General features: G+C 39.7%; 1 non-coding gene across 1 annotated transcript; it reads left to right on the top strand.

Moving 5' to 3' along the window:
• Positions 1 to 5,717: 5,717 nt before the first annotated feature.
• On the top strand, positions 5,718 to 5,824 carry LOC120262604. Its single transcript, XR_005536869.1, has one exon. It is a non-coding gene; the product is annotated as a small nucleolar RNA R71 (small nucleolar RNA).
• The last annotated feature ends 21,996 nt before the right edge of the window (positions 5,825 to 27,820 follow it).

Genomic DNA, 27,820 nt, shown 5'->3' with positions numbered 1-27,820 from the left:
TGAAACATAGATGTTGAGTTATAGTCATTAAGCATAATAAAAATATCCTGTCTCACCCCTAATATGTATGTGCGTGTAAGTGAATCCTTTATCTCATTTGCCCTGATCTGGTCTAGCTTAAGGACTTCAATCAGTACAGCTCTAGATGCTAATCACTCCACATACAAAGAATACTAAGTCTTAAACTACTAAGTGCTACTTCAATGGCCAAGTAAGATCCTTCTAATTCTATAGCTTGAAACTAAATCCTTGTTCTTTTCAAAACCTTTGGTAGGTACTCAAAAAGATCACTAGGGTTTTTATTTTCAACTCAATATTCAACACATTTTTTTTTTTTTCCGAGTCCGACTAACGCAGACTGCATCAAAATCATTTTAAAATCTTTCTAGAGGATGCACATGCTGGTTAGGCACAAGAGCCACCCAACAACTCGATTACAGTCTACATAGACGCATTCATGCTTCATTAGCAGAGGAATACTAACATAGACTCCTTTTTTTTTTCACTTTCACTCTCACCCTAGATCACATCTTCAGAGTACACTACATGCCACAAAACTCGGATTAGCTCAACAAGGCTTAGACGTTCTTAAGAAAACATTGAAGGATAGAACTTAGTGTTCTAAGGCCAAGTACTCAAAGTAGTGTGTTAAGCATACAAGAGAGTTAGAGTAGTCACATTGGCTATTCCTGAGGCATCGACAAAAAAATTCAAAGTGCACAAGACAATACTATGGGGTGAAACAGATTCAATAAAAGCATAAAAAAACAAGTAACTCACATCCATCATTAGTCCAAGCTAAAAAGAATCTTACAAGAATGAATAAAGGCATCATTGGTAACACTAGCATGTAAACAATGTTCCTAAAACATGAAAATGCACCCATCCCCACACTTAGTGTTGTACATTACCCTCAATGTACACTAATCATGAAAAAAACATGCAAGAAGGGCCAATGCAAATAATAATAGAGGAGGGTGAAAAATGAACTTCCCCGATTTATCTTGTGTTCAGTCGTGAGGTGCGACTCGACAAAAGGTGTGGTGAGCAATACACGTCTTGTCCGACCTCCATTTAAAAACTAGGAAAGCTCACCAAATTCCCTCAATGCCCTTCGAGGCAAAAAGGGGACATCATCATTACACAAAAATTCACAAATACAAACACAAGGGAGAGACTAGGGAAAAGTCAACAAAATACATAGATGAAAACAAAATAAAGTTCAACACAAAGAGTTGGGAGGAAGAGGTCCATGCCAACTCAACAAAACAAAAACATAATACAAAACAAAATAAAGTAAAGTAGATAAAAAGTGTCCATGCTCAAACGAGCCGCTACTCATCACAATCTGGTGCTGGCGGTGGTGGCATGGTGGCAGAAGGAGTATGCGAGGCAGAACCATAGTATGAGGTAATGAAACGGTGAAAATCTGCCTCGAGTCGGCGCTGTCCCTCAAGGACCTGGTGAAGCTGGTCACGGATCTCGCGCTGCTCCTGACGCACGCCCTGAATCTCTCCCTCAATCCCCCTCAGTCTCATGTCGAAGTCAGGTAATGAAGTAGTACCGGGGGTAGGAACAGGTGCGCCCTCAGGCTCTGACTCTGTGTGCTCTGTCGGCCGCTGACTGGACTCACCAGTGGCTTGGTGCTGTGGGGGCCTGCCCCTCATGCGCTCAGCAACCACCAAGCCAATCGCTCGTATGTGTGCCTTCCCGAGGGGTGTCGTACCTCCTACAATAGTCATGCCTCGCGTCTGCTCAAACAAACCCATGCCACGGATTAATCTGGTCACATAGGGCCCAATAAAGATAGCTTCCAATCGAGTATACGAGCCCTGGTGAAGGAATGCATCAGCGACAAGGTAGCCAAGGTGAGTAGGGCGCCTCTCAAAGATGCCATACATCGTAAAGATATCGGATTGGGTGACCACCCCCTTGCTATCGGTCCGGCCCCAAAGAGAACGGGCAATCAAGGCATGAATGAATCTATGTGCCGGGTCAATCATGCGTGAGGCCTTTCGGGTCGTATCTTCACCCGCCAAAGTCGCCCAATAGTTGCTCCTATCCACCTCACTCGGGAAATCAAGCTTAAGACGTTTGCCGGGCATGGATTTGATAAAATCATCATCATATATCCCCAAGTACTTGGCAAAGTCCAAATGATGCATAGTGCGCTTCCTTCCAAAAGCTTGAAAACGGATGGTGACAATCTTCTTATTCCACACGGATTCTCCATCTTGTTGCGCCTCAAATGTACTCAAGACCTCCAAGGTTAATTGACGGAAGGTTGGCTCGTTAATGGCAAAGAGTTTATCCCAACAATCGTGTGAGAGCCAATCCCACACTTGACTTGCAAACCCAAGGTTGTCCACAAGTTCCCAATCAAGATAGCACAAAGTCCCGAATGGTTTTGTCTTCAATCTATCATATCTCTCTTGATGGTTGGACAATTTGAAGACGGGTTCATCGGGTGTAGAGGATGGTTCAGTAGTTCTTGGGCGCTTGGAGGCGAGCCTTTTAGTGTTAGGCATCCCTACAATGAAGAAAAAACTTTGATCAAGCTCAAAGGGGTACAAGATAACTCAAAATAACATGGTAGAGATAGAGGAGACTAATGAAAAATTGGGTTTTTGGGACCATACGGTCGTATGGGGGCCGTATGGTCACTATTCACACGGCAAGAGTCTCTCTTATACTCATGGAATCGAAAAATTTGTACATAAATTTGAATGAAAATTCATTCACAACATTCACATCATCCAAATCAAGGAAATTGCTAAAGAAATTCCATGCACAAGTCTCAAGAATGCCCAAAAAATGGAAAGAATAAAACTAGGTCATTGAAAAAGCATACCGACGAAACCTTGAGAAAACAAGCTTTAAACTCGGGTAAGATCACTAGATCGAAGTCTCCAATGGATTGGGAGAAGTTTTTGGAAGAAAAATGAAGACATTCGGCCAAGAATCGAGAGAGAAAAGAGAGAAAATTTCGGTGGAGTTGAAGAGAAATGAGAGGTGGAAGAGAGAGAGAGAGAATGAGAGGCCTTAAAGGGGGAAGCCCCGCCACCATACGGCCCCCATGCGACCCCGTATGGGGGCCGTATAAGTGGGTAACTTCCCTCGGCCGAGACACCCAGCCGACTTGGACGGCCCCCATACGGGGCCGTATGGGGGCCGTTTAAGTGAGCACAGAGCCATCCGGATCGGCTCTGTGGTCAGCTTAGACGGCCTCCATACGGCCCAGTATGGCCGTAAACCTTTAAAGGCCAATCAAATCCATGAAAACCTGCCTCAAATGATGTAAAGATGAAAAAGAAAGTTTGACGACTTCTCCAAAAATGACTAAAATGAATAAAACGACGATCTAGCACATAAATTAACACCTACCCATGTGTGTCTCAAGAGGTTGCACAAATATACCACAATAAAAATGATGAGAGCAATGTGCCAAGTGTATGAGCATGAACTTATTCACAAGCAAACAAGTCTAAGAAATACCAAAATTGAAATGAACTAAGAACTAAGAATACGGAAAATGCAAACAAATGCCCCCGAATGCTTGGGTTGCCTCCCAAGAAGCGCTTGTTTAACGTCACGATCCTGATGTACCTTGTTCCTTACCTCATGGGGGTTCAAACAATTTGAAGCCACCCCCGGTTTCCCTTGTAGTATTGCTTCTTCCCGGTAGATTGAATGACAACAATGAAAATACCTCGAATTGCTCATGAGTGGAGAGGGGCGAAAAATTTACCTTTCCTCCATGAGATGTGGGAGGATGTAGCTTGTTACCTTTCTTTTTTCTCCCATGGATCTCCCTCCACATTCTCTTCATAAATGATTCTTTTTTTTCTTTTTCTTTAGCATTAGTACAGGATACCCTCTCTTTTGGTGGCTTCAAATTGTGAATTGGAGGATGACGATGAGGTTCTTCTTCTTCTTCGCTCTCCAACTCCCCCAAATATTCATCCAAAGGATTTAAAGAGAGCACCTCCCCGCACACAATCAAAAAAATCAACATATCGGGCTTTCATCAACGAAATAAAGTGTGTCATCATGATCTAAAGAATGTTTCATGGCAGCTGGCAAAGTGTACACCACTTCCTCTCCTCCGACTCTTAACGCCAACTTCCCTCCTTTCAAGTCAATTAAGGCACCCGAGGTGCTCGAGGAATGGTCGGTCAAGAATTAGTGGTATCTCCACATCTTCATCTATGTCCATGATGACAAAGTCCACCGGAAAAACAAATTTATCCACTCGCACAATCACATCTTCGACAATCCCACGAAGTTTTTCTTGTTGATCGATCTGCCAACTGTAAGGTCATCCTCGTGGGCCTTAATTCATCCAAGCCAAGTTTCAAATACATGGTGTAGGGCATGACATTTATGCTAGCCCCCGAGTCCGCTAGAGCATTCTCTTGGACTCCACCTTCAAGCATGCATGGAATAATGAAACTACCCGTATCCTTCAACTTTTTGTTGAGCTTCTTTTTCTAGAATAGCCCGAGCAATTCCCCGTAGTGCAATCGTGCCTTCTTCATCCAACTTTCTCTTATTTGTGAGGAGCTCCTTTAGAAACTTGGCATATTTCGGCATTTGAGTCAACGCTTCAACTATCGGGATGTTCAAATGAAGTTGTTTGAAGATGTTGATGAATTTTTTGAAGTGAACATCCTCCTTGTCATGCTTCAATCTTGTTGGATAGGGGATCGGAGGCTTGTACTCGGATGATTTTGGTGGTCCCTATTGTTGGAACTTGTCATTTATGCCCAGATTTTTGTCTTCACTGTTTTCTTCAACTAGCTTGGGGTCTTCCCCGGAGGCTACCCCACTTTTCCTGACACTTGGGTCAACTTCAACCCTTGTCTCCACTTGCCTCCCGCTTCTAAGAGCAATGACCTTTAAGTGCTCTCTTGGATTGTCTTCTGTGTTGCTTGGAAGACAACCTAGAGGACGTTCAGAATGTGCCTTCGCGAGCTCCCCCACTCGATGCTCAAGAGATTTCACAGAAGCTTGGAGGTTTCTTAAAACAGATCCTATTTCACTCGAACTCGCTCAGCGTGCTCGATCGAGTTGAGCATTCACCTTGCCAAATTGTGCATCCATGCTACTAGTTAGATTATTGAACCTCGCTATTGGTAATCGAGCATGAACTTGGCAAGGATCTCTTCGATGGAAAAACTTCCTCTCAATGGCCGGTTGTTGAAATTGAGATCCTTGAGGTGGTGCACCTCTTTGTTGTTGTTGGCCTTGGTTCCATGAAAAATTTGGGTGGTTCTTCCAACCCGGATTGTAAGTTGAACTATATGGGTTCCCTTGATTGCGCTTGCCCCCAATGTAGTCCACATTCTCAACGGATGCAATGCATTTGAGCTAGCAATCGGACATTGGGCTCGCACTGCACTCCACCACCGCAAGTACTACAACTTAGCACTCGATTCGGCCTTGAACTACTGCCCATAAGAAGATCAATCTTTCGAGTCAACACATCAAGCTATGCGGCTAAGACATTATCACTACTTACTTCATAAAGCCCAGCAGTCTTTTATGAAGATCCCCTTGAGGCCCAATGTGATTCATTGCTTGCCATTGACTCAAGTAATTGCTCGGCCTCATCGGGGTACTTGTTGCTAAGGGAACCACCCGCCGTGGCATCAATGAGTTGGCGAGTAGCATAATTTAGCCCATTGTAAATGATTTGTACTCGCATCCATGAAGCAAAACCATGGTGGGGGCACCTTCTAAGGAGATCCTTGAATCTCTCATAAGCTTCAAACAATGTTTCGGACTCCCCTTGTTTAAAGGCTGAAATTTCTTGCCTCAACTTCGCCGCTTTGCTTGGTGGAAAATATCTTCCAAGGAACTTCTCTACCATGTCCTTCCATGTTTTAATAGATCCCGGAGACAATGAGGTAAGCCAACGATAAGCTCCATCTCTTAAACTGAATGGAAATAATCTCAAACGGATAGCATCGTCCGACACCCCATTGATCTTGAATGTAGAGCAAATTTGGAGGAACCGGGAAAGGTGGTCATGCACATCCTCATGGGCAAGACCATTGAATTGGACTGAATTTTGGATCATGCTGATATTACTTGCTTTAATTTCAAAGTTGTTGGATGCCACTAATGGTGCTTGAACACTGAACTAATCACCCGTGAATTGGGGTCTCTCATATTCGGATAAAGTACGTCGTTCTTCGGCCATGATTGTGGACACTCTATCCTCAATTTCGATGTTCTGTGTACCCGACACTTCACTAACTTCTCTCAATCTCCAACGCAAAGTTCTTTCAATTTCACTATCCGGTGTAATCAAAGGCGACGGATTCGACCGTGTCATGCACAGTACCTTGCACAACCAAGAAAAAATGATAGAGAGTTAAGATCAAGGGAAAAGAAAAACAACAAATGAGTAAAGAATGAAATGGCTAGAGTAATAATCTAAAAGTTTCCTAGAATTCCTTAATGGTTCCCCGGCAACGGCGCCAAAAAACTTGATCGCTTCCCCGCAAGTGTACGGGATCGCCAAGTAATACCTCGTGCAAAGACACGAGGATCGTATTCCACGGGGGCTAAGGATCTCCTATTACTCCTTCTCGAGCTATTATCTAGCCTAAGATCTTAAGTGATGGATTTACTCTACTAAATACAAATAAAACTAAACACAAGATTTGCTAGCAAATTAGAGAGAACAAGCAATAAGCAAGCAAGAGAATCAATGAAGTGCAAAGGCCTATGGATGTGGATCCCCTTGAGGGATTATCATGCAACATGGATGATGATTTAAAGATGCAAGGGTAAATTGGACCATGAGATTCCAAGATTAGAACAACCCCAATTTCTCGGCGATTGAACCCTAATCCCATACAAACATAGATAGGAATTTCTTCCAAATCTACATTCCTATGATTGCATTAAGTACAAGGAAATCTCGCTTAGGAATAAACCTACTCTTCTTCGGATTAAACCTACATGGAGGGCTACCAAACACCCGATTTCTCTGCTTGATGATACAAGTATCCCCTTCTAATCCATTCATGACCTAAATACATGCGAGCAAGTCACATCTACATGCATCATTCATAGAAGAGCTACGGATTTCTCCTTGGTGTAACACTTAGCATGAAAAACAATGGATTAGATCTCAAACATACCCAAGCATAGAATTAACAAGTAATCATCCAAAAAATACATGATAAAAACCCCCAAGGTTCACCAACACCCGTGGCCTTTGGGGGTCTAGTGTGTCATCATCTCATAACAAAGCATACAATCAAGCAAAACATGAAACAAAGACATAGTATGACACTCCCTAGATGAAATAGTGAACGTTGAGGCGAGAATATGCCGAATGACACTTTCCCCGCCAAAAGGAATGCCGAATGACGCTCCTCTAGCCGCGTTCTCCTTCCTTCAAGTCGTGATCGATCTTCCCTTGGACCTTGGGCTTCAATGATCTTCTAGCTTTCTCGCCCTCTTTCTCCTCCCCAAGGTCGCCCAAGATCTCCCAAATGATCTCCCCAAAAGTCGGCCAGCAAAAAAAGTCCTTTAATCAGCCCCTAAAAGTGAGTATATATACCCCCAAGGCATACGGGCTGTATAGGGGTCGTATGGGGGTCGTATAGCACCTCAAAAACCCTAGATTCGCTGCTCCATACGGGTGCATACGGCCTCCATACGGCCCCGTGATACTGGGTAGTATGGAAATCGGATAGAACACCAAATCAATCAGCTGCTATACAGCATACGGCCCCCATATTGGGTAGTATGGGGGTAGTATGAAATTCTGCTTTTCTCTTTTTGCCAAAATGATATCTTCTTGTTCTCCATGGCTTCCATATGCCCCTACAAAGCAAATAATAGACAATTAAGCGCTAAACGGGCATCAAACCTCACAAAAATACATGCAAAGTGCATACGATATATATATGAAAAACACCTACATTTAGACACTTATCAACCATCTTCCCCCATCTATGATTGTAGAAGCTTGTAGAGGATAAGGAAGCCACCCAATTTGTTGGACTCATTGGAAGCTCTCTATGGCTTGTTTCTCTGCATTCATCACTTGAGGGAGTTCTTTTTTACTTTATTTGTTTGTTATTTGTGGATTTGATCATGTCTTTAAACCCCAAGGTCACCAGATGTCGGTGAACTTTAGGGTGAACTTGCTTGTATGATTGGTTAGTTTGCTTTGAATGCATGTGGTTTGATTTTGTGATTCAAGCTTCATATTCTTTGATGTGTTGAATTGCATGAGAACTCTGTGGTTGGACTCCTACATTACACTTGGATGCGCGGGATGCACCCTTGTATTAGCCTAGCATATCTTGAAAGGGAACCATGTACGAATACACCGAGGGATTTCGGTATGTTGTACCCTCTAACCATTATTGGTGAACCTAGATGTGTGTTTAAACCTAATTTGAGAATTCCTTGTACCCATTGCATTTGCAAGAGAATTTGGTCAGAAGAATATCTGAACCAATACTAGTACAAGATTAGGGATAATCACCAAGGGATTTGGGATTGCCTATTTTAGGAATCTCTTGGTCCAAACTCCACATTCGTGACCATCCTTTCCTCTAGATTTCCCACCCTTTCATCATTTCATATTTGCATTCTCGTTTAGTAGTTCTTTTTCAATTTTGTTAGTTTAGAAAACTTGCACTCCAATTTGTAGGCTAAACAAGTAAAGAGGAAATGAGGATAGCTCCTTGGCCCCGTGGAATACGACCCGTATGTCACTCACACGGTATTACTTTGATGACCCCATGCACTTGCCGGTATTCACACCAAGTTTTTTTGGCACGGCTGTCTGGGATCCACGAGGAATACTCAAAAACTTAGAGCTTGTTGATTTAGCCATTTATTTACATTTTTTATTTTTTTATTTGTTTTTCACCGTATATACTTATTTTTCCTTATCTTGTTAAGTGGTGTATTTTTATCGCTACTTTTTTTATTTCTATAAATATGTTTTTTTCCTCTTTGTAGCTATGGCTCTAGTCGGCAATTGACTAACTATCATTATATACACGCACTCCACACCCTTATTGTCCAAGTTAATCATTAGTGGAATTGAATTAACATGTGTGGGTAGCACACTTTTCGGTAATGAGTGGTGGAAGACACAAGATTGTAATCCACCCAAACACCCCGATTCCGTGGAGAAAAATGTATAGAGCTTCTTCAAGCAATTGATGGAATCGATGGGATGGCCCCAGCAGTAAAAAGCCTCCTCCACCCAGCCTCTTCCCCGTGTCCACCAAAGGAGGAACTCAAGAGTAAGCTACATTTGTCTTCATTATTAGTGCAAATCTAACAAGGAAGATATTGATTAATTAAGGGTAAGCACGTATGAAGAAATAAATCATCCTAAAGGAAGCGTATCTCGGATTCATCATAATTTGAGGTTCATGCTCCAGTGGACGCTTTGATAATTGTAGCTCATTCGAGAATGAATATCATGAGTTTGGGCGATTTCATCCTTAAAAATATGAGAGACCAAGTCATCAATTAAGGAACAACAGATATTATTGTTTTTAAATCTACAAATGAGCACAAAGATAAACTCCCTAATTGCACTAAAGAAGCATAAAAAGGGGAATCTCTTGAAATTCTCCGATATCGTAGAGGGATCATCCATCTTTTTGTACCCTCCTCATCGAAGATAATAACATGCCAACGGTGATACCCCCAATGACAATACAACCCTAACATGAAAGAGGTAGTGTGGAATGAGGTTATCAAGCACCTTGATGCAGGCATTATCTATCCAATCTCGCATGTTGAGTGGGTGAGTCTAGTACGTAGTACTCGAAAAAGAGAGGGATGACAATAGTCACTAATGAAAAATGAGCTTGTTCATACCGTAACCATCACAAGTTCAAGAGTTTGCATTGACTACGTGAAGATAAATGATGCCATGACACACCAATTTGCATGCGCAGTACCGCAAGTGCACCAGTTGTCAAAAGTAATGAAGTACACAATAAGTTGGGTACTCAAATCCACAAGGAATGGAAGAATTAGTAGTAACCACATCTCGCTATCTAGTCGTAATCAATATTATGGTGATGCAAACTCAATTATAAGAATATGATTATCGCAAGCAAGAAAGGAAAAGTAAAGATAAGGAAAATCTCAATCAATAAAGATGAGGTACCCCACCAATGCTCCCTTAGGATCTAACATGAACTGCAAGACTTACTAAATGTTTCTAAACCGAAAGTTAAAAGAGTCAAGGTAATCCATGAATAATTAATCCCTCGCCTCAAAGCATCGATACTAGTCCCCCTATGAGGTCTCAATCGAGAAATCGCTCAATCTCGCACCTCACACCTGATATGACCACAATGGACTCTAGGGATTCCTAAGAGTACAACCGATTATGGAAGATAGATCTAACCCTACTTCTAGGTAAAAGATGCCTAACCTCCTATAAGGTCCCATTGGAGAAATCTATCAGTTTCAGGCCTCACACCAAATATGGTTGCATAAAGCTTAGGGAATACCGAGATAGGAAGCACTCATCAGAGGAGAAAGGGGACACTCCACTATCTCATGACTCACCCTCTCAACCATCTTTAATCTTGGAGTTCTAATGCTAATGTAGACCTCTCTCTCACCAATGCAACATATCATGCAATACAAATCAATCATAGGATTAATATGACATGCAAGCAATGAGAAAACAAGATTGAAACTCAATTAAACTCGGATTTAATAGAAAACATAAAGTAAATCAATACAAAAATATGATCTAGGGTTCACATGTTGACAAGAACCCCCGCAAGTGCACGGGTTTGTTGAAGTAATAATCCTAGGTGAGTGGGGTATCGTGATCCATAGGGAGTAGGAATAAGGATACTTAAATTGCTACTTAACCAAGTGAAAATGAACAATGATTGTGTTGATAATATGTAGTGTAAACAAGAATAAAAGAAACAAGAAAAAGAAGCATAAGTAAGTGAGGGATAAGGCAATCGATATAAATGGTGTACTCGGATATTGTTTTGTCTAGGCCAATCATTTCAAGTGCAGACCCAACTATTATGCTTCCTAATTAATGCATTAATGAGTCATGGAAATCTTTTAATACACGATTCCAAATCTAGGGTTAACCGTGACTAACTAAATTCAATGTCCTAGTGGAGAAATTGGAACAATCTCAACACCCTCGCACTTGTATAGAATTGGATGGAGTTCCGTGGATTCCAACCCATCAACTTTCTTCCTAGACATAGACCTAACCCTTTGGTCCAGTGAGAGGTCCCTAGTCACACATTAAGCCATAGGTGCTAAAATCACTTCAACGCTTCACTCTACTGCCTTTTGCAACTAAGCCCCAATGGAAGGTCATCCCTCAGCCTGCTCACTCTACTATGATCACAAAGAACTCAAGGAAATAGGGGTAGGATAAATCACATCGAAGGCGAAAGGGAACGCTTTGCTACCTCTCGACTCACCCTCTCAACCGTCTCCAATCTAGTTTTGTCTAACTCTCGTGGTGTGTCACCACTCAGCAAGGGTTACCAAGGTGAACTCTCATCCCTAGTGTCACTCTAAGGGGAGCATTCAATCAATCAAACATTCAAGATTGGAAACCCAATTAAAACATTAATTAAGGAAAGCATAATAAAAGGTTTAATGAAACAAATACATCCTAGGGTTCACAAATCCAAGTACCCACTAGAGGGTTTAGCTCTCCATGGAGCTAGTTACAATCAACAATGAAATCAAATATAAAAACAAGTAATCCATATAAAATCCCCCTCGATAGTCATGTTGATGCTTTTGTGGAATGGCCTCATCTCTTCCAAAGATCCCCTTGTCGCCCTAAGGCACACCTCGCCGGATCGGTGCCGATGAAAGTCCGACAATAACCTTCTTCCAAGTGGAACGCAATGTCGAAGCCGTAGAACCTCTCCAAAACCCTTGCTAATACCTCTCAAAACACTAGCAGTCGTCCTTTTAAAGTTGGGGAAAAGATGGAGAAAATAATCCTGAAATTGGGCTGAAAATCGACTTTTAAAAAGGCTGGAATCGGCATACACGCCTCTGGGCCTCTATGGTTTTTGCATGGGTGTGGGTAAATTCCACACTCACCGTGAACAATACATGCTACGAAAGAATTGCTACAAGATTTTACTACGGTGCCTCGTACAATACCGTACCCGAAACACTCCCGAATCCATGTTTTTATCGAGGTAACATAAACGGATACATGTTTATGTTATAGATCATTTTGCTTCTTCAATAAACGGCCTCATTGAGTGAAGCTCTTTCTATCAATGCACAAATCGATACTCGAATATGACTACCTTTGTGCCCCTCCAAATCATCAGTGCTAGCTTGAATACAAAGAGGTTGTCACACATTCTTGCATCTTGAACCCGACTCTATGTCTTTGTGTTTGATCCTTCTCAACATTTCCTCCAAATGTATGCGCTCAATATCTACATTGGCTTCTTTTTCTTTAACATTCAACTTCACAACCCTATATGCATGAAAGTAACACAAATGCACAAGTATTAGCACTAAAACTTGATAAAAGTAATGCTCAACATAAGGAACAAATACTTCGCATTCTTATCACACAAACACTTATCACATGCCCAAATACCTACTAGGGTTTGTAGCCATCCATTGGGCAAATTACAAATTAAGAAATAATGCAATGAAAAGCAATGAAAAACATGGAATAAAACCCTCTTGAATTCGTGATGTTGGCCTTGATGTATCGCTCAATGTATCGAAGGGTCCCTCCGTAGCTAGGTTGCCGATAGGTGCTCTCGAGACTATAACGAGAAAAAGATCTATCAAAGTTGATGAAGAACGCTAGTGTTACACCCGCAAATACACTAGTCATCAAGTAGTATCTCTTGCACAAGCATGAGATGGTCATATTCCCAAATTCCTAGAAGCTACTCTTACTTTCTCTGCTACTGTCATGCTATCCAGCCTACGTATTAGAGCGATTGTTCTAGCTACAAAGTAAGAGAAAGAACTCTAAATGTGTGTCTATAGTAGATGTAAATCGGGGTAGGAATCAAGGAATAAAGATGGTCAGCAGCTGTGGATATCCCCCGTGAGCTACCAAAGTAGGAGGGATGCTAGAACTATCATGCTAACTGCTGTGGACCAAGAGATTCCTAAAAATAGGTCAACCCGATGATCACGGCTTTTAATCGACCCCTAATCCAAGACGAGTATTGATATAGAATTTATTTGACTATATCCCAATACAATTAGTATAGTACAAGTAGGGAAATCTCTAATTATGGTCGAAAACACAAACTAAGGTTAACCCTAATGTTGGAGGGCACAAAATCTCCGATGGTCGAAAGTGTATTTATACATGAATCCTTCCAAGCTAGTGTGTCCGAGCTCAAGGGCTATGGTCACGCAACCTAGTACAACCTAGAAATCAATATATAGAGTTCTCATGCATATCAATACATAAAAGTACACCAAGCATGAATCACAAACACACCAAAATGCAATAAAATAAATCAAAGCATCAAACTACACAAGTTCACCCCAAGGTTATCCAACATCCGTGACCTTTGGGATTTAGTTATTCATTGATGACGCCTCGCTGCGACCCATAACGCATGGGTTTGTTGAGTAATAAATCGTGTGAGTGGGTATCGATCCACATGAAGTAGGAAATAAAAATACCAAGATTGCTATCAAACTAAGCTGAGATGTATCAATGATTTTGTTGATAAATATAATAAAAGCAAGAGAAAAGAAACAAAAAAGAGAGACACAAATAGATGAGAGGTAAGGCAATCGAAAGAAGTGGGGTACTCGGATATTGTTCCACCTAGGGACAATTGCTTCAAGTGCAAAATCAACTATTATATCTCCTAATTTTACGAGTTAATGAGTCCTGGAAATCCTAAACACACGGTCCCAAACCTAAGGTCAACCATGACTAACTCTACACTATATCCAGCCGAGAAATCGATCACTCCAACACCTCACTATCGTGTAGAGTTACAAGACACCTAGGGATTCCATGTGATAAAACTAGTATTCCAATGTATAGATCTAACCCTTGGTCCAAGCGAAAAGACCCCTAGGCCTAATTAAGCCTTAGTTGCTAAAGGCACTTTAACGCTTCACTCCGCTGTGTCGACAGACTAAGCCCTCAGTGGTGGTTATCCCTTAGCCTATTCACCCTACTATGACCGAGAAGAACTCTGGAACGTGAGGTAGGATAAAGTCACATCGAGGGAAAGGGACACTCCGCTACCTCTCGACTCACCCGCCGACCCTCTCCAATCTCTGCAATGTCTAATCCTCATGGTAGGTCAATCACTCACAAGGTTACCAATGTAGACTCTCCAACCCTAGTGTTAATCTAAGGAGAAATCATTCAACAAGCGTTAAAGATTAAAATCATCAGAAAGACATCAATTAAGGATAAAGATAATAGAAGATTAATGAAACAAATACATTCTAGGGTTCACAAATCCAAGTACTCATCGTTTAGCACTCCATGGAGCTAGTTACAATCAATAATGAAATCGAATATAAAACAAGTAATCCATAGAAAAACCCCTCCGTGTTCGTGTCGATCATCTTCCGAGTAGCCTCGTCATCTCCAAAGGTCCCTTGTCCCACTCTGAGGGCACACCTCACCGGATCTATGCTTAGCTAAAGATTCCCCAATAACCATCTTCTTAGCGAAGCGATAGTGTCGAATCCGTGTAACCACTCCAAAAACTTGGCAAAGCCTCTCAAACCCCAGCCGATGGCCTATCAAAAGATGGAGAAAAGTTGGAGAGAAGAAGGGAAAAAGATTCCAAAAATCGGCTGAATCACGGCTTAAATAGGGCTGGAATCAGGAATCCACATGCCCCTGTGATTTTTCGTCGATGCGTCGTGGAATTTTCCACACTGCGTGGGGAATTTCTACACACTCATGGATTCTCTAGAAAATGCTGGATCGGGTTATGAATGGAACTCATCGCAGTAGATTTTTGCTACAACGATTTGTCAATATACCCTTCTCGCAGCTGCTTCACCAAAACACTCCCAATTCTACACTTTTCATTGAGGCAACATAAATGAGCACCGCGTTAATGCCGAGATAACAACTCTCTTCAATCAAAAAGGCCCTCATTGCGTGAGGATCTTGCTATCAATGCACAAGTCGGGATGCGCAAATATGATTGCCTCAGTGCCCCTCCGACTCATTGTAATAGCTTGAATACATGGAGGTTGCACATATTCACATATCATAGAGCCCTACTTGTGTCTTCTCGGTTGTTCCTTCCAAGAATCCACAAAATAATGCGTTCACGATCTACTTTTAGCTTTCTTTTTCTTAATACTTAGCTTCACAACCCTACATGCGAAAAGAACAAAAAAATACACATGTATTAGGGATTAAACGTGATAAAAGTAATACTCAACATAAGGAAAGAATACTTCGCATTCTTAACACACAAACACTTATCAAACTCCCCCACACTTAAGGTTTTGGTTTTCCTCAAGAAAAGAAATAAACATTGAAGCATAGAGAAAGGAAAGATTGAAAGTGCTTGCCTTAGGGTTCACCAAAGCATGCAAGAAAAGCATTCTTTGAGTAAGGAAAATTTCAACACTACATATGAAAATTCAATGCTCTAGTGAAAAACTTGAATAAAAAGACAACAAACCCGAACTCGTGCAGTGTTAGTGTAAACTCACCTCAAGCAAATCCAAAGTATACTCCTCAAAGTTCTAAGTGCAAGGGACTTATTTATCTACAAGAAAACCAAAGTAAAACGATGGTAGTAGCTTCACACATCCACTAAAGTAACCCTTTCCAAAGCGGCCTTTGAGGTGTCTTTCACACATTCGAGATGGTAGCTCTTTCTACCGGGGTAGTAGCTTTCACTCATCCCATGAGAGGCTCTTTCTCTCATTAGGGCATCAACTAGCATCCGACTTATGAGAGTAGCTTCATACTTTCATAGGTGGTGTAACTCTTTCCACCCCAATGCACAACTCTAAAACAATCTATTTGTTTTAATTTTTATAGCAAATGGAACAAGAAACAAACTAATTAGTCCCTTAAACATCAAACTTGAGTTTCCAAAAAGAGTTTCATAAGTGAGAGGTGCACAAATATTAATCGGATAAAATTTCCTAGAGCATGAGAACATTCAATGTTAAAACTTCTCCTTAACTCAGGAATACAAATAATGCAACTAAGATGAACCACCATTGGCTATGTGAGCATGTATGTCAATCAAACTTTGTGTAAAAAGACATACATAACGTGAACTCCCCCATACTTAAGATGTACATTGCCCTTAATGTACACATGCAAAGCTACAATACAAAGTATAGCAATCAAAGCAAATATGTGGCAGTGGCAGATTGAAAACAATACTCCCCTAACTCCTAATGTTGCATTTGATGGAGCTAAATTATTGGGAGTGAAGTTCCCTTGTCTCCACAACCCTAAATTCACAAAAGAACCCAAATACACACGAATGAGATATAAAAATATGATAAAAAGTAATACTCAATGTAAGAAAGAAGTATACTTTGTATTACTTATACACGGAACTTATCACTCGCCTCTTCATGGGTATTTACTGAGCAAGACTATACACTTGGGAGGAATATCGAACCTTCTATCCTAGCGGCCGCTTGGGGACCTCAATTTACTCGTCCCGAGTAGGTCGAGCAATGCTACCACCTTTTTGGTGAGTGTCACTATAGCATCATCTACTCAAGTCTCCCCGCTCGCGATTTGTTCATGCTTTTCTTAGTTGAACCATTACCAGTCGATAATTGATGTACGTAATATCTCTATTCCTAAATTTCAATACCTATTTCACATGATTAATAAGACTGCATACTACTTCATATTCATCATCACCAATTCATTTCATTATCGGGGCCACATACACCAAAGGGGTATACCATCTTTGTTGGTCCGTACATCACCCAATGCATTAGGGGATGGGTCTTTTGGGAAAGGTGGAGCACTTGTCCATCACGGCGGATCTGGCCCTATCTCTCTCAATATCTTATAAAAAGATGGGACTTGTTATTCACGAGATCACCCGTGACTCACCGAGAATCCCCATGTGGATGTACCCTTGTTCCTAGAGGAGTATCCTAACCTTTGATAGATCGGGCGGAGCTTACATCGTATTGTAAATGATAAGTGCTTGTGCGATACGAATGCGAAGCGTTCATTCCTTATGTTGAGCATTACTTTTCTTGGGTTTTTACACTAATATGTGTGTTTTTATGTTACTTTTTATGCGGTAGTGTTGTGAGGCCGAGTATGAAGGAAATAGGCCAATGTGGATCACAATGCACTGATTTTGGAGAAAATCTTACTAAGGTTCAAACGCGAAGACATAGGTCAATGTGAGATGCTAGAGTGTGTGCCAACCTCCCTCGTATTCAAGTTGGCACATCAATTTGGAGGGAGCACAAAAGGCGGTACGCACTCGAGCATTCCGACTTATGCACATAGAACAAGAGTTTCACTAGCGTGTACACCATTGAAGAAGCAAGTGATCCACGGCGTGAACGTGCTGCCCGTTTGCGTATACCCCGATGAAAGTATGGAATTGGGAAGCTATTCGGGACAACATCTTGATAGCGAGAACTGTAGATAGTGCAAGATATATCTGTAGCAATCACTTCAGCCGTCGCGAGAAACCGGAGAAACATAGAATCCACATGGGCGTGTGGAAATTATCCACGCCCGGGTGTGGAAATCTTTGCTGGGCACATGGAGTCATCTATGAGTCCCCGTGAGGTAAAATAAGATACGTCAAGCTAAGTGACGTTAAACAAGTGCTTCTTGGGAGGCAACCCAAGTCTTTGCTATTTTTCTAAGTGTTAGTTTAGTATTTGCATGAATAAAGCTGAGTGTTGGTGTCTAGATTCTTTTTAGATGTAATTGCGTGATTTTTCTCATAGATTGGTTGGTGTTACTCGCTCTACATAATGTATGCGGTGGAGTATCTTAGTCATTTGAGCATGTGTTTCATGATTCTTTGGTTCATTTTTGTATGTAGAGGCGGGTGCTCGAGTATGTATACATGTTCAAGAATTTTCTGCAAAGCCTGTAGATTTTTCTAAGTTAACTAGAGAGGACACACAACTATTCCAAATGGCCTTGTGTTTTCATTTAGAGCACATCCCGAGATGACACAGGGGCATGCGTTTGCCCTTGTGAATGACTTTGTGACGGTCACACGTCCGGTGGGAATTTCCACACGGGGTGTGTTCTCTGACGACGTTCGATCTCTATCCCGAGAGGACACGGGGGACATGTGAATGCCCCTATGAGTAGCTACTGTGAAGATCTACACGCCCATGTGAAATTATTGCAGTGCGCGGAAACACTCAGAACTTTTTCTCGGTTGAACAAAAGAAGCCACGAGGGGCCTCGTGGATGCCTATGTGAGTGGGGCACATGGGCGTGTGGAATTTCCACACGCCCATGTGGGTGTATTCGAGATAAAAGTGTGCTATCTTCGAGCACACAGGTCGTGTGCCTACCCCTTGTGAGACTCTCTCGTGAGTCACATCGAGGTGGGTAATTTCCACATGCCCGTGTGGATGAACAGAACATCAAGAGGAGTGGGTTTTCTTTAAAATCTATTTGTGTCTCTTCATCTCTACACTTCCAATCACTCAAAGAGCACTTGTATTCACTATCCCGACCTCGTATCATTGATTTGGAGGGGCACAAGGGCAGTCACATTCAAGCATTCTGACTTATGCACATAGAACAAGATCTCCACCAAATTGTCCATCATTAAAGAAGAAAAAGCGATCCACAATGTGAACGTGTGCCCGTTTGCGTCACCTCGATAAAAGTATGGACCCGAGAAGTATTTTAGGCCAGGTACTATAGCAGAACAACGTGGCGAAAAATCGTAGTAGCACTGCTCACAGTCGACTGAGAAAATGCAGAATTCGGAGAATCCACACCGCGTTTGGAAATTATACACGGGTGTAGGAAATTCCACATGGGCATGTGTAAAATCCACGAGCCCGTGTAGTCACCCGATTCTAGCCGTATTTAAAGCCGATTTAGCCCCGATTTCAGCATTCTTTTCTCCATCTTTTCCCCAACTTAAGAGAGGGTTTCGGCTATGGTTTTGAGAGGTATTAGCTAAGGTTTTGAGAGGTTGTGCGGCTCCAACATCATCATTCCTTAGGAGGAAGGTTGGTAGGGGAGCTTCTATCGAGGTGTATCCTATACGAGACAAGGGAATCTTTGGACGACGAGTAGAGGACTTTCCACATGACCGTCAACATGACTATCGAGAGGGTTTCCCTATGGATTCATTGCTTTTACATTCTATTTCTTTGATTGTACTTAGCTCCATGGAGAGCTAAACACCTAGTGGGTACTTTGGTATTTGTGAACCCTAGGATGTATTTGTTTCATTGAATCTCTTTATTATGCTTTCAATTAATTGATGTATGTTGTGAGTTCCAACCTTGAATGCTTGATTGTATGAACATTTCCCTAGAGTGACACTAGGATTGAGAGTTCTTGTTGGTAACCTGTGAGTGAGTGACACACCACGAGCGTTAGACAAAAGCTAGGTTGAGAGGGAAGAGGGTGAGTAGAGAGGTACAGGAGCGTCCTTTTTCCCCTCCAACATGATAGATTCCCCTTTCCTCGAGGGAAGAGAGGGTGAGTAGAGAGGTACAGAAGAGAGAGTGAATGGTCTAAGGGATGACCCTCCGTTGAGGCTTAGTTGTGCGTGCAACGGAGTGAAGCTATGAGGTGATCTTAGTATCTAGGGCTTAATCGTGGTTAGGGGACCGTCCACTCGGATCAAAGGGTTAGGGTCTATAATTAGGGAAGAGATTTATCACTTGGAATCCCTAGAGCTCATTGCAACTCTATTCGAGTAGCGAGGTTGAGAGGTTATCTAATCTCTCCTCCGGGACATGTATAGAGTTAGGCATAGTTGACCTTAGATTTGGGACTATGTATTCAAGGATTTCCACGACTCACCATTGCATTGATTAGGAAGCATAATAGAGGGTTCTTGCACTTGAAACGATTATCCTAGGCGGAGCATTATCCGAGTGCCCCATCTTTATCGGATTGCCTTACCTCCCTCTTTCACTCGTGCTCTTTTACTTGTTGTTTTTACTTTTGAGAATTGAATCATTGTCACACTTATCACTACTGATCTTTCACATAGCTAAGAAGCGGATTAAGTGTTTTTATTCCCTACTCCCTGTGGATTCGATACATGCTCATCCGGGATTATTACTTCGACAAAACCCTGCACTTGCGGATATATGCAAGGGACCTTGTCACATTCCGTCGTTGAGCTCACCTAAGCTTCCTTTGTGCCTCGAAAACATGAAATAAAACGATTAAAAACATAAAAAGGCATCGAGTTCTCAATAAAAATACAATAAACATGCGCATTAGTATGCATAAATACGTTACATTTAGACATTTATCAAACATCCCCACACCTAAGCGTTTGCTTGTCCCAAGCAAACAAATATGAAGAAACAGGGGCAAGAAGATAAATGGCTAAAATGCATGACCTCAAGCTCAAGTGTAAAGGACTCCACAAGCATGAATGGACAGAAATCAAGAAATGAGTTGTTCAATGAATAGTGAAGTGATAATAATTCTGTCTCATCTAGAGTGCTCCTTTGAGTGTGTGTGCTAACTCCCCTTGACCTCCACACCTGGATTACCCCGGGGATGCCCATTCACCGCACACAAAATGAAAATGCCATTAAGGCGCTAAAGACATCTTCAATACTCAATTAAGAATCCTCTGGTTCCTAGGTAAAACTCTAACTTTCAAGTGGCTATGTAGCAAGTATCAGGGAAACAAGAGAGATACTTTATTTCTTTCACACATATATACAACATACACACACTCCGAGTTAGACTAACGTAGGCTGCACAAAATTTTTTACAATCTTTCTGAAGAATGCACTTGGCGATTAGGCACAAGAGCCACCTCAACATACTCGAATACAGTCTACATAGATGCATTCATGCTATACTAGCGGAGGAATCACTTTGTCATAGACTCTCTTTTTCATTTTTTTCTCATTTTCTTTTCTTTTTCTTTTCACATGCACATACTCGTATCTCATGTCGCCAAGTATAAAACTTTCTACAATAGTTCACTTTAAGGTAGAAAACAATAAAGGAACTCAAAACCGCTTAAAAAGTGCATTGAAGATAGAATTTAACAAATTAATGCCAAAATCATAATGATGGGTTGGTTGGAGTGTACAAGATGTAAGTGCTCGTGAACATGTATAAAAGGTGCACAAAATATGAAAGCAGATCTTCATTCAAGAAACGAGATGAGTATAACTCACAACTATCATTCTACCAAGCTAGGGAGTCCTTAACAATGAAATCATAGCTATCATTGTTGATTCAAGCATGCAATTTTAAAAATACTCCATCCCCACACCTAAAGTTGTACATTGTCCCCAATGTAACTAAATCAGCGGAACAAGGTTGGAAAGATAGGCAATAAATACAAGGAAATGGAGTAAGAAACTTCGCGAGTCAGGTGATGAAGATATTGACACTCAGGTCCAGACTTCGGGAAAAACAGTGTGATGAGGGTCTGATGCTACTTCCCGAATGCATGAAAGGAGATAACACTTGGTTGGTGAGTGAATGGATAATGCTTCGGAACCTCGATGGTGCTCAAAACTTCTAATGTTAACTCCTTGTAGGTGGGCTCTTCAATGTAGAATAATTTGTCCCACCCACTATGGGAGATGAGCTCAAAGATGATACTATCCAACCCCAACATCTTCAAGACATCCACTACAACAAATTTGATGATTAGTGGCGATTTTCTATATGACGTATTTTTCATATGTCACTAAAAGAGCATATAATGTGACAAAAATCAAATATCGTCACTTAATTCCACAAACTCAATATTGTACATGACAATGCTTGATAATGTCACATAGAAGCGTCACTAATGATGTGGCGCCAAATTTTCCTTCAACCGGAGATGGAGGGAAACATTTTTTTAGTGACACTAATAATATCTGGTAGCAGCTCTCATTTTGTCATCAATCTTTTGCAATTTTTGTGACGATTATAAAACATAATTTTTTTAAAACAATTTTTGACATTATGTCACTAATACCATTGTATATTGTTTGTGACCATTTGGTTTTTGTCATGTATGTTTTTAATTATTTCGTGACATGTATGTATGTCACTAAAATATAAGTATTTGTGACAGTCTCATTGTGTCACCTATATATATATATATATATATTTATAGCATTAATGGAATGAATTACAAAATGTCACATTTGTTTAATTTGTGCATGACATAAAGTTTTCCTCACAAATGAGATATCATTTTTATTCTAATGTGAGCATTTATTGTTGAGATACCTTGAATTATTTCTTTGTGCTTTGCTTTTGAATTATGACCTAAATCAAAATTTTAGGAGAACGATGAAGATTAAAGGGTGGTACAAATTAACCCTTTTTATTTATTATTTAAAAAGCAATCCAAACCAGATTTCTTGGGGGTTGTATTATTTATTTTGGCTTTTAAGGTCTCTTGTGCTTGTTGCATCGGTTTTTCTCAAGAAAGAATAAAAGTAAATTTGTCCCTCTACATGTGGATGCAAGTCACATTGACGGAGACACGAATTTTTGTATGGTTTTTGGCAAAGGTGGAAAGAGGGGGTCAAGAGTGTGTTTGAGCATCCCATTGTCTCTGCAAGTTGGGTGTTCCACTTTCCCCGTCCCTTCCCCTCTTTTTCCCCCTTTTTAAAAAGTCAAGTTTCACTGAGGGTACAACACCCTCAATTTATTTTTTTCGAAAATGTTAAATGTTTTTATAAATTAATGCATATAATTTAAAATTTTATATTTTTAACAAAAATATTTTGGAAAATATATTATTACATCCTGCAAATTTACTTTTGTAGTATTAAAAATTTTATTTTTAGAAAAAATAATATTTATAAACATATATTATTTCAAAAAAATTTATATTTTGCAAATTAGTATATAAAATATTAAAAATTATATTTTTAGGAAAATATTTGTTGATAGTTGAGTCTCCCTTAAAAATTCAACCAAGTCACTTTGGTTCACTCAAATTTAGCCCTCTAGGGTCAACGATTCGCTCTAGGGTTATTCCAAATCGGGGTTTTCTAGTCGAACAAGATCGGTCTTAAAAATCAATTCACGAGTCAACAAGGTTAGACTAACAAGTTTGGTCCGAGTTTGAAAATCTCAGGAAATAATACTTAAAAAAAATAATACTTGAAATTTTTCTCATTATATTTATTTTTATTTTGTTTTATATTTGTATGTTTAGTGGAATATGATTAAATTATTATAATGTTATAAAATTTAATTTGAGATTTATATTAAAATTTATAGTTGATTTAAAACAATCTAATGTTATAAATAATCTAAATCATTTAATATGACAATTATAAAAATATAATAATTTATCTTACAAATTATAAATATAATAGGATGCTAATGAAAAACAATTTGGATAAATTAATTAATTAATTAACTCACTAACTTATGTAAATCACTTAACCCATTATCTTGTATAAATTACTTTGTTAGATATAACTTATTTATTAGAATATATAAATTAAGATAAATAATGTTAAACTAATAACCAACATTGTAGATCCAAGAACAAGTAATATATAAACTATAAATTTTAAATTTTAGCAAAGTATAAATTTGTTAACCCCAATGTTCAAAAGATTGATTAAAATGCATATTTTCTCCCTTTTTGCCAAAAACGGTAGCTAAAATTAAGTACAATTAAGATCCAAAAAATTTGTATCAATTAAATTTTACCTTTTTGGCTCCTCCAACTTTCACCAAATCTCTTCAAATCTCTACTTAATTTTACTACTTTCTTCACTCCCCGCCAAAAAATAGTTTTTAAAAATTTGTACCAATTAGGAGCAATCACTCTCTCTTCCAAATTTCACCAAATCTTCTCACAACTCATTAAAGAAAACCTTTGTCTCCATTGTTCTAAGACAACCATTAGGCTTCTTCACACAAAGAAGACAAGGTATGTATAAAATATATCATTTTGATTTAGAAAAAATATATATTGCATGTTTTAGGTGAATTTAATTTTTGTTTTTTTAATCACGATTGCTTTATTTTATTATTGAATCAATTGACTAAAAGATTCTCTGTTTGGATATATATGATTTTATTTTATTATTATATTAAATTAGTTATTTGAATGTAAATAATGACCCAAACTATGATTGATTATGAAATACACATGCCTATGCCATAATTTTTGGGTAATAGTATGTTTTTAGTTTTTATTTTTACATTGCAAATGTCATTTTTAAATTTACTTATCACGACATTTCTTTTACTTTTTATCAATTATTTATTTGTTTTTATTGAATATTTATTACAGTTTCAAGTGAGCCGGGTTCTTCATTAACTGAATCTTTGTCATAAGAAGAATCAGATTGAAAGCTAGCGAATAAGCTGCAACACATGTCAACTAGTTTGGTAAAAAATTTAAATTTATCAAGATGTAAGGATATTTTATATTTTTCAGGATCACTTTTCCATTTAGATACTTTATGTTTGAAATCTAAGTGTGGAAATTGTATTGAATTCATTTTATTATGTGTTCTTTTATATTATGATATAAAATATTATATATTTTAACAAATGACCTGATGAAAAAATGATATTAAAATATTCATGACGAATGGTAAATGGGTCACAAAATAATTATGTCATATTTTCATTTAGCAAACATCACGAAATGTTAAATATTAATAAATATTTGGTGAGTCTATAAATGCCACCTATTTGAGTGACAAATATATTAATGTTACGATCAATTTCACATTTAGAATATTTTATGACATTATTTTCTGAAAATCAGTGGCAAAAAATTACACCACCATTTCATGTGACGTTCATGTTTTTGTCATAAATAGATGCACATTTACCTCGTATTTCTTGACGATATAAGTTATCTAGTGACATTATTTTAAAATAATCGGTGACATTATGTCACTAATTTGAGTGATGACCATCTTTTCAGTCATGAATTGTTGAATATTTTCTCATATTGTGTGACAATTCATGACAACTTGAGACGTTGTTTATTTAATAATAGGTGACAAAATATACGTCATCTATTAGTGTGACAAGATAAATTTTGTCATTAATAGTTGAATATTCAACTCATATTTTATGACGATCAATGATTTTTTGTGACACCTTATAATATGTTTTATGATAAAAATAAATGTCACAAAAACATAGCTATAATGTGACATTTGTATATGTCGTAACGTAAATTTTAGCATTTGGTAACGACAATGTGCATATCGTCATAGTATATCTTTAGCTACGGTGCAAAGGTGACGATCGTTGTGACGGGGTGTTTAATGTCATCAAATATTATACATGACGAGAATTTCTCATTTTGTGACACTAAATGGTGCGCCATTAATCATCAAATTTGTTGTAGTGATCCCAATCTATTCTCCGAATGGTTCCAGACACCTTCCGTGATAAAAGTGCATAATGTGTCTTGTGCTCTTCATTCTTAAACTTTGGTTCGTTGGGAGAGGGAGAATGGTCCCTCCTAGCCTTCTTGTAGGCCACTTTCTTCACCCTCATATCTACAAGACCAAGGGAAGAACAATTAACCAAGTTTTAAACAAGTACAAGCTCAATGGAATGAAAACTAGTGAAAAATGCCAGTGCTACAGTAAAGCCGAAATATTTTTTGCAAGACCCTTGTTTGTAAATGGAGCAGAACAAATTTAAAATCATGTAGTTTCATTCCACACATGTTCCATCATTCAAATAGAGCAAAAACCTCACAAAATCAGCCCAAAAAAACATCAAAAGCTGAAGGTTTGATAGACGAGAGACATACCTTAATCCTAGAGTATATGGGGTGATTCAAAATCTTAAAATGGCCAAGAGAGTGTTTAACCCTTGAAATTCCTTCACAAAATAAGATTATAGGAGGAGGAGAGTGATCTAGAGCAAAAGAAATGAGTGGATTTGGTGGAGAAATGAGAAAGTTATCAGAGAAAGAAGATGAGTGTGTGTGTGAGAAGAAAGAAGATAAGTGAGGGGCTGATTTAAACCTTCACTCGGGTGTCCTTGCGGGTGCCCTTGTGGCCGCAAGGGAAACCGCAAGGGCCCCTCGAGGATTGCTCATGGGTGTCTTTTGGCGGGCAAGGGCACCCGTGAGAGCTCTCTGGATGCCTCACGGGTGTTCTTGCGGGCGTAAGGGCGCCCGTGAGAGCCCTCTAGATGGCTCACGGCCTCTCTCACGGTTATAAAACGGGCGATTTCTAGATTTACATCAACTTAGCCTCCTCCAAATCTAAAAAACAATGAAATCAAAGCCAAATTAAGCAGATAAACACTTGAGAATTTAATTTCATGGAGTCTAATCATCAAATCACTCAAGGCATTCTCAACGACGATGAACAAGGCTACCAAACATACACAAAAACTAAAGAACACAAACCTCAACCACTCAAATAATACGAAAAGAGAAGGTAAAGAGTTCAAAAGCTCGGGTTGCCTCCCAAGAAGCGCTTGTTTAACATCATTAGCTTGGCATGTTTTACCTCATGATCATGGTCAGACATATGGTGAAGAGTTACCTCCACTCTTTGGCAAAGTGTTGTTACCCGGAAAGTTCATTAAGAGACATGAAAAAATTTGGAACTTGCCTTGGCTCTCGAAGTATAAGTGGTCTACCTCCTTGGGTGGCATTGTGGAGATAAACACAGTTCTTTTCAATCTTTCATTCACTTTTGTCCACATTTTCTTCAAGGTTTTCTTTTCTTGTCCATGAGGTGGTGGGCTAGCCTCCATTTGGGCTACTTTGTGAGTTGGTGGAGGAGAGGGGACCTTGGCCTCAACCTCATTGATCTCGAACCCCTCCAAGTACTCGTCCAAGGGACTTAGAGCCAAAACCTCCTGCACACAATCAAAGATGATTAAATTAGTATTATCAGTAAAGTATGAAGTATCATCATGATCAAGTGTGTTTTTCATTACTTCGGGGAGGGTGAAGACCACTTGTTTATCTCCAACTCTCAAGGTCATCTTGCCTCCATTGACATCAATCAAAGCACCAGAAGTGTTAAGGAATGGGCGACCGACAATCAAAGGGACTTCAACATCATTGTCCACATCTAAAATCACAAAGCCCACTGGAATGATAAGTTTGTCAACTAGAACTATAACATCCTCAACCACTCCTCGAGGTCTTCTCACTGAGCGATCTGCAAGCTGTAGGGTTATCCGCGTGGGCCTCAAATCTTCTAACCCTAACTTCAAGAACAAACTATATGGCATCACATTTATGATGGCCACAGAATCGGCTAAAGCATTTTCTTTCATTCCTTCCCCAATCACACAGGGGATGATAAAGCTGCCGGGATCGGTGAGTTTCTTAGGAAGCATCTTCTGGATCACAGTAAAACAATTCCTTGACAGAGTCATGATAAGTGTTTGTGCGATATGAATGCGAAGTGTTCATTCCTTATGTTGAGCATTACTTTTCTCAGGATTTTACACTAATATGTGTGTTTTTATGTTACTTGTGCGGTGTAGGATTGTGAGGCCAAGTATGAAGGAAAGAAGCCAATGTGGATTATAATGCACCGATTTTTGGAGGAAATCATGCTAAGGTTCAAACGCAAGACGTGAGGTCGATGTGAGATGCTAGAGTGTGTGCCAACGTCCTCGTATTCGAGTTGGCACATCCATTTGAGGCCAAAGGCGCCT

The sequence above is a fragment of the Dioscorea cayenensis genome, chromosome 5 (assembly GCF_009730915.1).
Source record: "Dioscorea cayenensis subsp. rotundata cultivar TDr96_F1 chromosome 5, TDr96_F1_v2_PseudoChromosome.rev07_lg8_w22 25.fasta, whole genome shotgun sequence".
Taxonomy (NCBI): domain Eukaryota; kingdom Viridiplantae; phylum Streptophyta; class Magnoliopsida; order Dioscoreales; family Dioscoreaceae; genus Dioscorea; species Dioscorea cayenensis.
This window is presented reverse-complemented; position numbering and strand designations above follow the sequence as displayed.